At 30.9% G+C, this 14,575-nt stretch overlaps 3 non-coding genes across 3 annotated transcripts; all 3 read left to right on the top strand.

The window, feature by feature from the left end:
- The first annotated feature begins 204 nt into the window (after window positions 1-204).
- Window positions 205-277, top strand: Trnak-uuu (transfer RNA lysine (anticodon UUU)). Its single transcript has one exon. It is a non-coding gene; the product is annotated as a tRNA-Lys (tRNA).
- A 4,194-nt stretch (window positions 278-4,471) lies between these two features.
- Trnak-uuu (transfer RNA lysine (anticodon UUU)) lies at window positions 4,472-4,544 on the top strand. Its single transcript has one exon. It is a non-coding gene; the product is annotated as a tRNA-Lys (tRNA).
- A 6,229-nt stretch (window positions 4,545-10,773) lies between these two features.
- Trnak-uuu (transfer RNA lysine (anticodon UUU)) lies at window positions 10,774-10,846 on the top strand. The gene has a single exon. It is a non-coding gene; the product is annotated as a tRNA-Lys (tRNA).
- Window positions 10,847-14,575: the final 3,729 nt, after the last annotated feature.

Raw genomic sequence — 14,575 nt, 5'->3', positions numbered from 1 at the left:
AATTTCTAATAAATTTTACTTGAGAGCTTCATGCTTCCTGTATATTATTGTTCTTGGAACGTAGGTTATTTTGTAATCATAATAATTCATAAATCATAATCATTAAGAGCATTGTATGTATAAATATTTTTATTTGCCAATTTTGTCAACATCATACATATTTGGTGCTGACAAAACTCTCATTTGAATCAGCATTTAGCAAGTGCCCGGGTAGCTCAGTTGGTAGAGCGTTGGACTTTTAATCCAACGGTCCAGGGTTCAAGTCCCTGCTCGGGCGGCAATATTTTTTATTTCTTGCAACTAAAATATTCTATGTAGATGATGATGATAAACTCGAAACTAAATCTATATTTTGAGATGGACAATTTTGGTTCTTGGTTCTCATTGTAAATGAAATGTTCATTCCGAGTTATAGAGGGTGTCCCAAAAGTAATGGATCAAACGAAATATGCTGATAGGCCAACTTAAGGGCTCTCAGAATTTGGTAACTTCTTGTTCATCCCAAATCCTTACGGTTTTCGATTTAATGCAGTTCTTGTGAAATTTCGAAAAATCCCTACTTGGCAACAGTAATTTTCTTCCTACGTACATTATTGATTTTAGTTTCAATTGCTTATAACTCTCTCTGTTTTTTTTTTTTTTGTATTATTAACAATTGGCCATAACTCTGGAATTAATAAAACGATTCGCAAAAATTTCAAAACTGTGAAGACCTCACTGCTCACAGTTTAGCCGTTCGTAAAATTTGAATCTAAATTAAAAAAAATAATAAGAAATTAAATCCTTCTTTAACTCAACCGACATGATTTTGATGATGAAACTAGTGCTTCCAGAGTGTTAAAGCTCTGACCATGCCATCCATGAGAAAACCGTGACACATATACATTAGGGCGTTCGTTATTTTTAAATCAAGGTCCTAAGTGGAAAAACTGTTTCTAAATAGTATCTTATAATAAAAAAATCCTCTAATTTTTTCAGATTTTTATTTTGACACTAGATGGCGCCCAAGAGGGTTAAAGTTTTTTCTCATTTGAAATAGGTGTGTGTTGAATTATGAGGCCATTTTTTTAGATACCTATAGCCTTAAATCAAATTTTTTTGATGAGGATCTTGTCTACATTAAACAACGTTTTCAAAAAGGTATAAACCATTTTTCTAAGACCAGGGCTTTAGTCAATGGATGCTAAGGCTATATCTATTTAAGGCTATATCTAAAAAAATGGTCTCATAAGTCAACACATACCTACCTATTTCAAATGAGAAAAAAACTTTAACCCTCTTGCGGCGCCATCTTGTGTCAAAATAAAAATCTGAAAAAATAAGAGGATTTTTTTAGATACTATTTAGAAACAGTTTTTCCACTTACGAACTTGATTCTTGAAAAAAAAAAAAACCTAATTAAGGAACGCCCTAATATACATAGGTACTTAGGTAAGTTTCGATCCATAAAAGATGTTTTTTTTTTACATAAAAATGATTATTTGGATTTCTCCATCATCGTAATGATGAATGTTTTTGTGACACGAAATCCATAGGTACCTACCTACCTACTAGCCAGTGGCGTATTGAGGGGGGGGGGGGGGCTCAGGGGGCTCAAGCCTCCAAAATCATGTTATTATTTAACTGAATTCATCATAATCTACACGATTAACTGAATCTTGAATGATCGAGCCCCCTCCAAGTTCTGAAATGGTTGTTTGTGTTTGTTTGCGTAAGTGCCTTAGTTGCCGTTGAGGGTTGAGATCATTTTTTTTTAGGATTTTAGTCCAATTCAGAATGCTTCAAATTATTTTTTTGGTATTTTGAAGTCGAATTACATTAATGTTAAATTTTTTGAAGCTTCTTATGGAATAAAGCCGTATTTTATTGTCTTGAGTACCTTATCTATATTTAATTTTTTTCAAAAATAATCTTTTTCTCAAAGATATTGGAAACAAATTTTTTTTATATCTCAAAATCTTAGTGGTCAACATTAAACATCAATAAGAATGAAAATTAGTTTTTGAGACTTTCACGTCCTGCATTCACTTGCCGAAAGTGAAATTAGGTGTTCTGTATTTTCTCACTCATTTTTTTTTATCGAATTCAATTCACTTTGTTTCTGTTCGTGAATTTGATGCCTTTTTCAATGAATCTGCAATTTTTTGACAAAATATTATCAAAACTTATATCGGGCAGGTTCAGAAACGTTAGGGACTAAATATTTAGGTAATTTCTCCGTCTCTGATTGGTCAGCTGCCAAAAAAAAATCCTTCCAATTTAGGTAAATTTATTGGAAAGCTGACTGGAAAGTTAGGCAAGAAAATTTTCCCTAACAATTTAGGAAAGTTTTTTGTGTCAACATGACAGCAGATTGTTTTTAGTTAAAGAATTAATTTAGCAAAATTAAATTTATTTGTGTGAAAAACAACTAAAAAGTGCATTATCGGTTATAATTAATTTTATTTATTCATTACAGTTAGGTGAAATTTGGTGTTTTACCCATGCGACCGGTAAAATTCTTAAATAAATTTCGAAATTTGACAATAGCATCACATCCAAACTAATTTAGTCAATTTACTCAAATTTCCGTTCATAAAATGACGTTGCCTAAATATCTAGTCCCTAATATTTCCTGAACGTGCCCATTTTTATTGTTTTGTCGATAAAAGATGAATAAAAATTACCATTTTTATCAAAAAACAAAACCGACTTCCATGGATCAAAACTGGGTTTTATGGTTTTTCTAATAGTTTCTATGGCCAGAACTGAACGAAGTTGAAATGGGACCACATTGCAGCCCCCAGCTTTCCAATACAAAAAGAATTACCTATCAAAATTGGTTCACCCAATCCAAAGTTATGAGGTAAAAAGACGAATTGAATACCTCCTCCTTTTTGGAAGTCGGTAAAAAAAATGGAAAAAATTTTCCAGCCCCCTCCAAATTTTTTTCTGGATACGCCACTGCTACTACCCCGAGCAAGTAAAAAAATCTATAGAAAGTTTGCAAAAGAAGGTACCTAGGTACCTTCCTTAATTTTTAAAGAGAAATTGATATCTACATAATATGTTAAAACAATCACAAACAAAATTGAAGTGCAAAAGTTAAACAAAAATTCATAGTAGATAAGAAGTTAAATGTCCATCCAGATAACACTGGCCAACAAGGTTTTTGTTACAGACACCAAGATATACTTTTCTATAGGTTTTTTGGGTGCTAAGCTCGAATCCGAAGTCAGAACAATTCTATCACATCACGTTTTTGAGATAATCCTGTTAGAAAATCGAAAATGCCGCTTTTTACCAATTTTCGAGATTATTTCTTAGCTTTTGGTTATTTGTTTTAAATAAATTTGTAACGGTTTCTAATAGAATTAAATCTTGTCTTTCTAAATCCGTTTAAATCTTTTAAAAATCTCTTTTCTTCTTTGAGAAATCTGAAATTGAAATCAACGTGTTTGGTATATCTCATGTTTATTTACTTTTAATAGCGAATCTCGAAAAGTTCTTTGCCAATCGCTTTCAAATTTTGACACAACGTTCCAGTTAGAATCTTGAAAGTTTTTATATTTGCGAAGGTGGTGAATCGCGGTGAGATACATCAAAGCGTGACCGTGTCAGATAGTTATTCTAAATAATTACTAGTGAGAAAAATATAATTTTTTTCTTGTTAAAAACAAGATAAGAACTTACTGGAATGTAAATGAAACGTTGTGTCAAAATTTGAAAGCAATTGGCAAAGAACATTTCGAGATTCGCTATTAAAAGCAAATAAACATGAGATATACCAAACACGTAGATTTCAATTTCAGATTTCTCAAAGAAGAAAAGAGATATTTAAAAGATTTAAACGGATTGAGAAAGACAAGATTTAGTCTTATTAGAAACCGTTACAAATTTATTTAAAACGAATAACCAAAAGCTAAGAAATAATCTCGAAAACTGGTAAAAGGCGGCATTTTCGATTTTATAACGGGATTATCTCAAAAACTTGATGTAATAGAATTTTTTTGACTTCGGATTCGAGCTCAGCACACCAAAATCCTATAGAAAAGTATACCTTGGTTTCTGTAACAAAAAAAAAGTTTAATTTTGTTGACCAGTGTAATTATTATTCTGGCGCAAAGAACAAATTGTTTTTTGAGTCGTTCAATGACTCATCTCATCATCGTCTTGTTCGAATGAATCAATATAAATAATTTAAATACAAGCTTCTTCATAGGCAGTATGCATTTATGCATACCTACCTAGTTTTCTTTTATTTATTTATTTTGAACCATTTTAGAGTAGACTCGTTACATTGCTAAGCCAACTCATTATTACAAATTCTATCCACTCTGAAATTAATCCAATAAAAAGAAGTTTTGGTAGTACCCGTATGTATTTTTAGTATTCTTTCTTCTAATTTGTTTTTAAACTTCAACAAATGAATTAAACAATGTGGTGAAATAAAAAATGTTAAAACATACATTTGACACACAATCCACCAGTTGCCCGGGTAGCTCAGTTGGTAGAGCGTTGGACTTTTAATCCAACGGTCCAGGGTTCAAGTCCCTGCTCGGGCGGTTTTTTTTTTTTTTGTCTTATTATGTTCGATATGCATACTACTGATGTTGCGGATGTGGATTTTTTCATATCCACGGATGCAGATGCGGGTTCGGATTTTTGAAAGCTCTATCTGCAGATGCGGATGCGGATGTTTAAGAAAAATATGAAAAATTAATATAAATGGATTAAAATAATGATACAGTTATAGATTACATTTTTATTACTTGTGTTTAGTGAGAGAAATTAAAAAGAGGTGCATTAGACTTAATAAAAAGTAATACTGCCACCTTTTCTGCATCAAGTCCGTTACACAGAGGTTGGTTAATTAAGCCCCCGCTACTAAATAGTTGTTCCCTAGGAAAACTGCCTTTTGTAGTGGGTAGAAATTATCGTTAAAGATTCTACTGGCACTGGCCCTATTTTTGTCTGGAAAGAAAGATCTCTATTAATAGTCTGTTTTCACCCCAAATTTGATAATTTCACAAATTAGGTCAGTTCGAATTCCAAATTCTGAAAATTTCCTATACCTGCAATTTAAAATTCGAAATGAGATAATTTGCGATATTATCTAATTTGGGCTCTAGTGAAAATGGGCTATAAAAAATTATTTCTTTGCATTTTTTCTGTGTTTTGCCTAAAAAAAATCAGTCGCAGTTCGCAGACCATTACTCGGTGTGAATCCCATTGGTACGCGCCAATTCGCCGGCTCCGCCCAATTTCTTTCTTGTCACAACTTCCTTGCATCCGCATCCGCATGGAAATCCGCATTGATTATTGCGGATGCGGAGGCGGATGCGGGTGTTCCGCATTTGCGCATGCGGATGCGAATATTTGCAACATCCTTAATGCATACATATTGATAAATGATAACATTACAGGCCTAAAATAACCTATTAGATATCATCTCAGTCGTTTTGAGTTCAATTGTTCTTTTAATTTTTTTAATATTTCTTCATCTAAATTAAAACATAAATAATAAAATGTATTAGTACTAACTTCTTAAGAAATTGTTTGTTCGATCCTAATAATCCATAATTAGAATTTTCTAATTGATATTCTTCATGTACTCATATGCAAACTCCCAAAGCAAAATCTGACTTTTGTTGCTAATTAACATGAGTAATTAATAAAAAGAGGTTGTCTGTAAAGCCGGTTTACGGACGATGATTTTGCGTGATAACGTCGTCAGAAAACAGGTTGTGTGCTTTTCTTTAAAATGAGTCAATTGAAGAGTTTACTTTTTTCAAACAATCATAATTTACAAGAAAAAGCTAAAACTTCCTTGCATCCGCATCCGCATGGAAATCCGCATTGATTATTGCGGATGCGGAGGCGGATGCGGGTGTTCCGCATTTGCGCATGCGGATGCGAATATTTGCAACATCCTTAATGCATACATATTGATAAATGATAACATTACAGGCCTAAAATAACCTATTAGATATCATCTCAGTCGTTTTGAGTTCAATTGTTCTTTTAATTTTTTTAATATTTCTTCATCTAAATTAAAACATAAATAATAAAATGTATTAGTACTAACTTCTTAAGAAATTGTTTGTTCGATCCTAATAATCCATAATTAGAATTTTCTAATTGATATTCTTCATGTACTCATATGCAAACTCCCAAAGCAAAATCTGACTTTTGTTGCTAATTAACATGAGTAATTAATAAAAAGAGGTTGTCTGTAAAGCCGGTTTACGGACGATGATTTTGCGTGATAACGTCGTCAGAAAACAGGTTGTGTGCTTTTCTTTAAAATGAGTCAATTGAAGAGTTTACTTTTTTCAAACAATCATAATTTACAAGAAAAAGCTAAAAAAAAATACCTTTTTTATTTTCTCATTATTATAATTTTTTTACTTTAAAAGCTTACAAAAAAAATTATTCAATTTAAAAGCCAAGTATTTCTTCTTAAGAATAAAACCATTTTTAAATTTTTACAATGCGCAAAAAGTATAAAATTAATTTATTGAAAACAATCATTTTCATCAAAAAAAAGCAAAGAAAACATGAATTTTTATCTTCTCCCGTCATTAATTCCATTTTTTTCCCTAACAACCTATAATACCATCTGAAAGCTTATTATCTTAGCTCAAAATATATATATCTACCAGGTCTATGAGACATCTACAAAAAGAGGTAGAATTTTTTGAACTCGATCAAATTTCATTAAAAAAAGCAAAAAAAAACATTTATTTTTATGTTCTCAGGCTATGGAATCAATTTTTTTGTTTGACAACCTATTAAAAATATATACCATGTGAAAGCTTATTATTTCACCTTTCAAATAACGTATCAATCTCATTTCAAAGATGCCTACAAGAGAAGTAAGAATTTCTTAAAGTCAACCATGTCGAATTTCCAGACTAAAATTACGGTACTTCCCACACTGGTGGCTGTTCGGGGGGCAACAGATCTCCACTGGTGTTTTGAGGGGGTTGGGGTCAAAATTCTGCCGGGGTCAAAATTCTTTTGTCAAAATTCTGCTTTCAAAATTCTGCTTTACAAAATTCTGCTTTCAAAATTCTGCTTTTCAAAATTCTGTTTTTCAAAATTCTGCTTTTCATAATTCTGCTTTTCAAAATTCTGCAAAAAATTAAAAAAGTGTTTGGAAAATGTTAAAAAGCGCGCGCTTTTTAACATTTTCCAAACCCTTTTTTAATTTTTTGCAGAATTCTGTAAAATCATTTTTTTGAAAAATTATCTGCTTATTTGATTACTTACCTACATAATTTGTCATTTTTTAAATTCGAATCAATTTTTGTTTTATAAATGAATAAATTTAATTTAATTTAATTAAATTTAAATGAATAAATTTAAATTTATATTAAGAAAAGGTTTTTAATATTAAACATTTCCGAAAATAACTAAAAATTTATTAATTTATCAAATAAAGATGAATATTCAAAAATTTGAATAAGAAAATGAATATACAACATCGGTTCCAATTAGTATACATATTTTATTTGAAAGAAAGTCAGTATATGCATTTCAAAAAATATTTTCGACACTTAAATAAAAAAATTTTGGAAAGTACCAATGTTGAATTACATTAATGAGGTGTATTTTTCTTTAGCCAGCGCATATGCTATAAAAAAAAAAAACAGAATTAGCAGAATTTTTTTGTTCAAATAAATGCTGGCAGAATTTTGAAAAGCAGAATTTTAAAAAGCAGAATTTTGAAAAACAGAATAGAAAAAAAGCAGAATTTTGAAAAACAGAATTTTCGGTGAAAAAGCAGAATTTTGAAAAGCAGAATTTTGAAGCCAGAATTTTGACCCGATCCCGTTTTGAGGTTTTTCGCAAGTTTCTTGATTTAACATTGTGTAGCTTGTAGTTAGTCTACCGTTATGTGTGGTATACCAAATGAAAGGTAATTGTATCAGGATGCTCATAAAGTTTAATAAAATTTCTTTCTGCTCTTGGTCAAAAGTTATAACCTGTTGAATTATAAAATTTTATTTTACCGTTATCTCAAAATTGTGTTTACGAAAATGATTGAAGCTTCGCACACATAAAGTCGTAGTCATGGTCTATCATTACTCCATGTACCTACTTTATTCCTGTATCTATTAAAGAAAAAAAGATAAAAATCGGTTGAAAACGGTCAAAAAAGTGTTTTTTTTTTTTAAACTTGATTCTTCCATTATTCTGTCAAAACTCACTAAACGATTTCAATTTTTTGCACATGTATGCATAAAGCCAAAAAACATGTCCTATAAGTTTGAGTTTTTTGAACGCTCCAAAAAAAAGCTAAAAATCAAAAATTACCCAAAAATACCCCTAAAAAACAAGGTGTTTTTCAAAAATTCATAATCCAAAACGCAAAAAAATTCGTATCAAACACATAATTTTTTTTCCCTCATCTTTCACCTGGCATCTTTAGAATTGTCAAAAAAAATTTCCTTTACCCAAAATCATCATTTTGTCATAGCCCCAACACGCACAGTGGGTACCGCCATAGGTCAAAAATAAAGAAAGTAAATGTCAGTTTTTTTTTAAATCCAATGATTAAACAACGTTCTACAATCTCCCATCGAACCAAAATCAAAAAAAGTTTGACGGTTACCCCTTTTTTCTATTCTTAATAGCCATTCAAAGTCGGTATATAAAAAAAGGTACAGTTTTCTTATCGCTGCAGTTATAAGGTGTGAATTTGCGATAGTGAAAGCGGGTGTTAAAAAATTGTGAACAGTATTAAATTGTTATGGATATTAAACGAGAAGGTTAATACTTCCTAAAAACATAAATTATATTGTTAAATAACATTAAGGCTAATTGTAATGGGGCTCGCTAGCGAAGCAATTTTAATGATTTTTATTTAGCTTAGTTTTCATTAAATTGGAGATTTAGTTGGTTTGCCTTCGAGTGCCCTCTACAACTTTAGTTCTCAAATGAAGAATATTGTCCTACCTTTCGAAATAATAACGCTGTTTTTTCCCCTTTTTTCCACTTTTCGTAAACGTAAAACTAAAAAAAATCCTTTTGCACTATTATTTTTATAAAAGACTGAACTAGATGGTAGGGGTAAGGTGCTCGACTGACAGTGAGGTTCCATTTCCGGCATTAACAATTTTTTTTTTAATAAAAAAAAAAAAATTTTTTAACTTTTTTTATTTTTCTTCAAAATAACGAAAAATTTTAAAAACTGACTTGATGAATTTTATTGCAATAATAAATCATATAAAATGATAATACAGGCGTTTCATAAAAAAAAAATGGTCATTATATTTTTGACCGCACTTTGTATGGAAGGGTACCCACTGTGACACGTATACAACGTTCAAACAAAACGTTATAGCTTAGTTTCAAATTTTTTTCTTAAATGCAGTTATTCTTAAATTAGTCTCATCTATCTATAGCAAAAAAATCAATTCTTTACGACTTTGCGTTTAGTTTTTGGCCCAAATAGCATCTTTCCGTTTTACCCCTGTTTACCCTATTAAATGACGGAATTTTAGGTTATTACCTTTCAAATAAGCTATAGAAGATTTTTGTATCTCTAATAGTTTATTTTTAATTTAAATTTTTTGCCGCACTGCGAAAGTGCGTGCCATGGTTCATCGATTTATAAGACGTTATCACGTCAAAATACCCAATTGTTTAAGTAAATAATTGCCTTTGAATAACTGCTGTTCTTGAATTATGCAACTAAAAGATATTTTTTCTGTACGTCACTGTATGTACATGTACAGTACGAAAATAGTAGATAAATCTTTATCAAATACTCGAACCACATTCAAATTCAAATGCAACGGTTTATGTATTCGATTTCTATAGCCATTTCTTAAAATACAGTCATGACTGAAAAAATTTATTTTGCTTAAAATTGGTAAAAATAGGAATTTTAAGAATTTTTTTTTAATAAGCTAATATCATAGATTAAGATATCTATACATATAAGCGAGAATTTTTTTTAACATATGATTCTTTGAAAGATTTTTTTTTTTGTTCTGGAGTACCTACCTAAATCCCTAGATCAACAGGAAAAAAAATTGTATTGAACAAACGAAGCAAGAAATCTTTCGAGAATTTTTCGTTCAATTAAATAAACACATAAATAAATTTATAATTTTTATAGGTTTTCTTTTACATACATATATAGTCATACATAGTCATAACTTGGGATTGGGTGAACTAATTTTGCAGCCCGGTCTGCCTGATCCCATTTCAATTTCGTAGTGTTTTGACTATATAATCCATAAGAAAACCATAAATTCAAGTTTCGATCAATAGAAGTCGTTTTTTTCATGATTATACATATTATACCTACGAACAAGTAGGTAGATATTTACATTCAGATTAGCTAAATTCCTTTGCAGTTTTATCAAGGTAAAGAAAACACAAATTGCAATTTTTCTCTATATATATAATTTTTCTGCTACAAAAATTTTTGTTGCAAGTGTACTTGTGTTGTTGTTTTATCTCATTTGTTAGAAATCAAGGTGAATATAAACATTTTCATTTTTGGATGAAAAGGTTTGATATTTCAATTTAGAATTAACCAAAGGAAAAGGTGCAAACTATATTTTAGAGCAAAATGTTTTTTGTTCGAAATCAAATAGGTATAGTTTTATAGTTCAATTAATGTTAAGAGATGAATTGGATTAAATAAATGTACCTACCTACCTTATATCTATTTTTAGAATATTGTGCATTGAAATTCGATATTTACACAAAGTGGTGAAATAAAAAGAAACCTTTCATATTCGAATAAAATGTTGGACACAGCATATTCAACTGGCCCGGGTAGCTCAGTTGGTAGAGCGTTGGACTTTTAATCCAACGGTCCAGGGTTCAAGTCCCTGCTCGGGCGATTATTTTTTTTTATTTTTTTTTTCAAGTTATGTATGTGGAAACAACACATTTTTACCGACTTCCAAAAAGGAGGAGGTATTCAATTCGTCTGTATTTTTACTTGCTCAATAGGGCAAGTATTGGTTTCGTGTAAAAAAAAATTCGAGGTTTTAATCAAAACTAACATTACGATGATGGAGAAGCCCAAAAAAGTAGGTTTCGTCATGACGTCCGTCGGTCTGTGCGTCGGTGCGTCGGTGCGTCCGTGCGTCCGTGCGTCCATCTGTACAAGTAGCTACAGCCTAAACGAGTGGACGGATTTTCTTTAAATTTGGTATGGATGTTTTTTTCGTAATTTCCAAGGTTGTTTTTTTTTTGTTTTTTAATATCTCGCTTAGAACGTATACCTCCCATACAAAATTTTCGAGTTATTGCAATTTTCTCGAAAACGGCTCTAACGATTTGGATTAAATTTAGTACACGTAATGCTGTATATAGTTTTAACATAACTGCGTTTTTAGTTTTTCTCAAAAAATACGGATAGTGGAAATATGGTCTTTATATTTTTTTAAATCGCGGATGTCGGCTCTTCCCGTACATCATTATGGAGTTATTGCAATTTTCTCAAAAATGGCTCTAAGGATTTTGATAAAATTTTGCATACGTAATATTTAAAGTAATTGCTGTAAAACTGCGTTTTTAGTTATTCTCAAAAAAGTCAAGTCAAATAAAAAAAAATTTTATTTACCTAACAATTGGATTCCATGCCGGCTCTTCCCCTACATCAACCAAATTTCTTAAAAATGTATATAGAGGCAGCTCTAAACCTACAAGTAAGCTAACATAAAAGTGCTTTGAACTGCAAGAGCAAGTACGTGCGGCCCCAGTCGTGCATTTTATTTTTTTGACTTATGTCGAATTCCTTTCAATTTTTTGAATCGCCTCAAAAAAATCGAATTTTTTGTGTTAAAAAGGAACATGAAAACAGACCGAATTCTTTTTGCGATTGTATGTGTGTCATTTGACAACAATTTTTACACAACACAAACGTCAAGTTGAAACCAAAACAATTTCTGCAAAATAAAACCTGAGATTCCTTTGATCAATAATTTTGTTTATTTTCTTCGATAATATAGATTTATTTTAATCAGAATCAAAGGAAAATTGCAGTTATTATTAAGATCTGAGTGAAGATGAAGTAGAAGGTTATTATTTTGGCCGTATGCTGTGGTTTTACAGAGAAAAATTTTTCTGACGATAATTACGAGAAGAAAAGTCACAGTAATTTGACTTTTTCACAAGAACTATGCCAGGAAAAAATATATTTTGATCGCACATTGTTTTTTTTTTTTATTTATTTCATATTTTTCCGCAATAAAAATACGATATTCAATTAAAATTTTCTCTTTATTTCAAGTTGGTGTTCTCAAATAAACAAACAACACGAAGAAAACTTTCAGCTTGACGTTTGAGAAATGTCAAATGTTCGAAGTGTGTGTGAAAATCCGTGTAAATCTCTCAAAAAAGAAGGATTAAAAAAAATTCGAATTCTGCTTCATTTGAGGCGATTTTTTTTTCTATGGAACATGATTTACAGAAAAAATTCGCTTCGAGATCGCCGAAAATTTGATTTTTCAATTGAAAGGAATTCGACATTAGTGATCCAATTTTGATAATTTCTTTTTGTATTGGAAAGCTGGTGGCTGCAATGTGGTCCCATTTCAATTTCGTTCAGTTCTGGCCATAGGAAAACCATAAAAACCAGTTTTGATCCATGGAAGTCGCCAAGTCGGTTTTGTTTTTTGATAAAAATGATTATAATCTACGATATATGTAGGCATTTTATTATCCAGTTATGCATTCGTATACCTATATGAGATAGAAATCAAACATGACATTACGATAAGAAAAAATAGTTCCCCCAGCTCCGTTTCTATGTATGTCTTGCTTTGTGTTTTCTTCTCTATTATGGCAGTTATGAGTAGAGCTTTGACTTTGAGGTGATTTATGGATTCCATGCGATGGTAAAGGCTGAGCTGTGCATACATTGGGCGTGATTTTTTGGCAAAGCTATCGGCAGTAGGATTTCTCAAAAAGAACCAAAATATACTTTTCTGAAGGTTTTCGAGTTGCTGAGCTTAAATCCGCAATCAGAAAAATTCTATTAGCCTTCGTTCTTGAAATATAACCGTTATACTTTATAACGGTAATATTTCAAGAACGAAGGCTAATAGAATTTTTCTGATTGTGGATTCGAGTTCAGCAACCCAAAAACCTTCAGAAAAGTATATTTTGATTCTTGTGGCAAAAAAAGTTTAATTTGGTTGGCCAGTGTTGTTTTTGATTCAAAGACCGCTACTTAAATTTTAAACATCTCAGGCAATAAAAGAGATATCGGAAAGATTTAAACATTTTTTGAAAGAAGAAAACTAGTTCTTATAGGCACCGTTACAAATTTGTTTATAATGAATTACTCCACATAAAAACATAACCTTGAAAACAGCCAAAATTACGTTTTTTGACATATTCTAACGGTAATATTTCAAAAACGAAGGGCAATCAAATTTTTCTGACTTCAGATTCGGATTCAGTATCCCAAAAACTACTAGAAAAGTATATTTTGGTTCTTGTGGCAAAAACCTTGTTGACCAGTGTTATTAGAGGATCCTCAAAAGCTAGTACTTCAGTGGTTCAAAACAATAAAATGGAAAATTATATATCAATTCAGGGGCCTCAACATTAATACACCAGGGCCCAAAATAAAAACATTACGTTATTGGTGGCGTTCCGAATACTACTTCAGAAAAGAGGCCCCAATACCTATTAATTCTTGGCACCAAAAAAATTATATTATATATTATAGGGGCCTCTAAGCACTTAATTTTGAGGCCCCAAAAATGGTTTTTCAGGGGCCCCAAAAGAAATAAACTATGTTTGATGATGGAAAAACAAATATGTATTTATTACTTCAGAGCAGGGGCCCCAAGAACTATTAATTCTAAGATTCAAACATTTTTATTTTAGGGGCCTCTAAATATTCAATTTTGGGGGCCCCAAAATTAATTTTTCATGGGCCCCAAAGTAAAAAAATTATGTCTGATGATTGAAAATCAAATATGTATTTATTACTTCAGAACAGAGGCCCCAAGAACTATCAGTTCTAAGCTAAAAAAATTTTAATTTTAGGGGTCTCTAAATATTTAATTTTGGGGGCCCCTAGTACAAGTATTTACTACTTTTATGATAGAAATTTTAAGTAAGTACAACAAAGTGCATTACGAACATATTAAAACATTAAAATAAACCTAAAAATAAATAAGCCATAAAAAAAAAGTACGGCGTATACGTAATTTTTTTGTTTATCTAAGGGGCCCCCAAAAATCAAAAGGGAGGAGCCCCAAAATTTAGTCTTGCCCCGGCGCTCCGGCGACTCAACGTACGCCACTGCCTAAACGGATGTTTCTTTACTTCAAATACAGATGGATTTTTGGAATTAATTTTTACCTATCAAATAAAAATTTCGGAAAAGTTTCATTTTCTCAAAAACGCCTTCTACGATTTTGATTAAGAATTTCATGTGTTAGTTTTTAGACAAGTTCTAAATAGAACTTGTCTAATAAATATTAATTATTAAAGGTATGCTACCCACATACCTACCAAGGCTTTTTTTTTAAATTTCAGACTATGGCTCAAATTAACAGATTTGAAAACATTTATATTGCCTCAAAATAAATCAAAATGTTCACAA

This window comes from Episyrphus balteatus, chromosome 3, assembly GCF_945859705.1.
Source record: "Episyrphus balteatus chromosome 3, idEpiBalt1.1, whole genome shotgun sequence".
Taxonomy (NCBI): Eukaryota; Metazoa; Arthropoda; class Insecta; order Diptera; family Syrphidae; genus Episyrphus; species Episyrphus balteatus.
The sequence above is the reverse complement of the archived record's forward strand: the minus strand, read 5'-3'. Positions and strand labels throughout refer to the sequence as shown.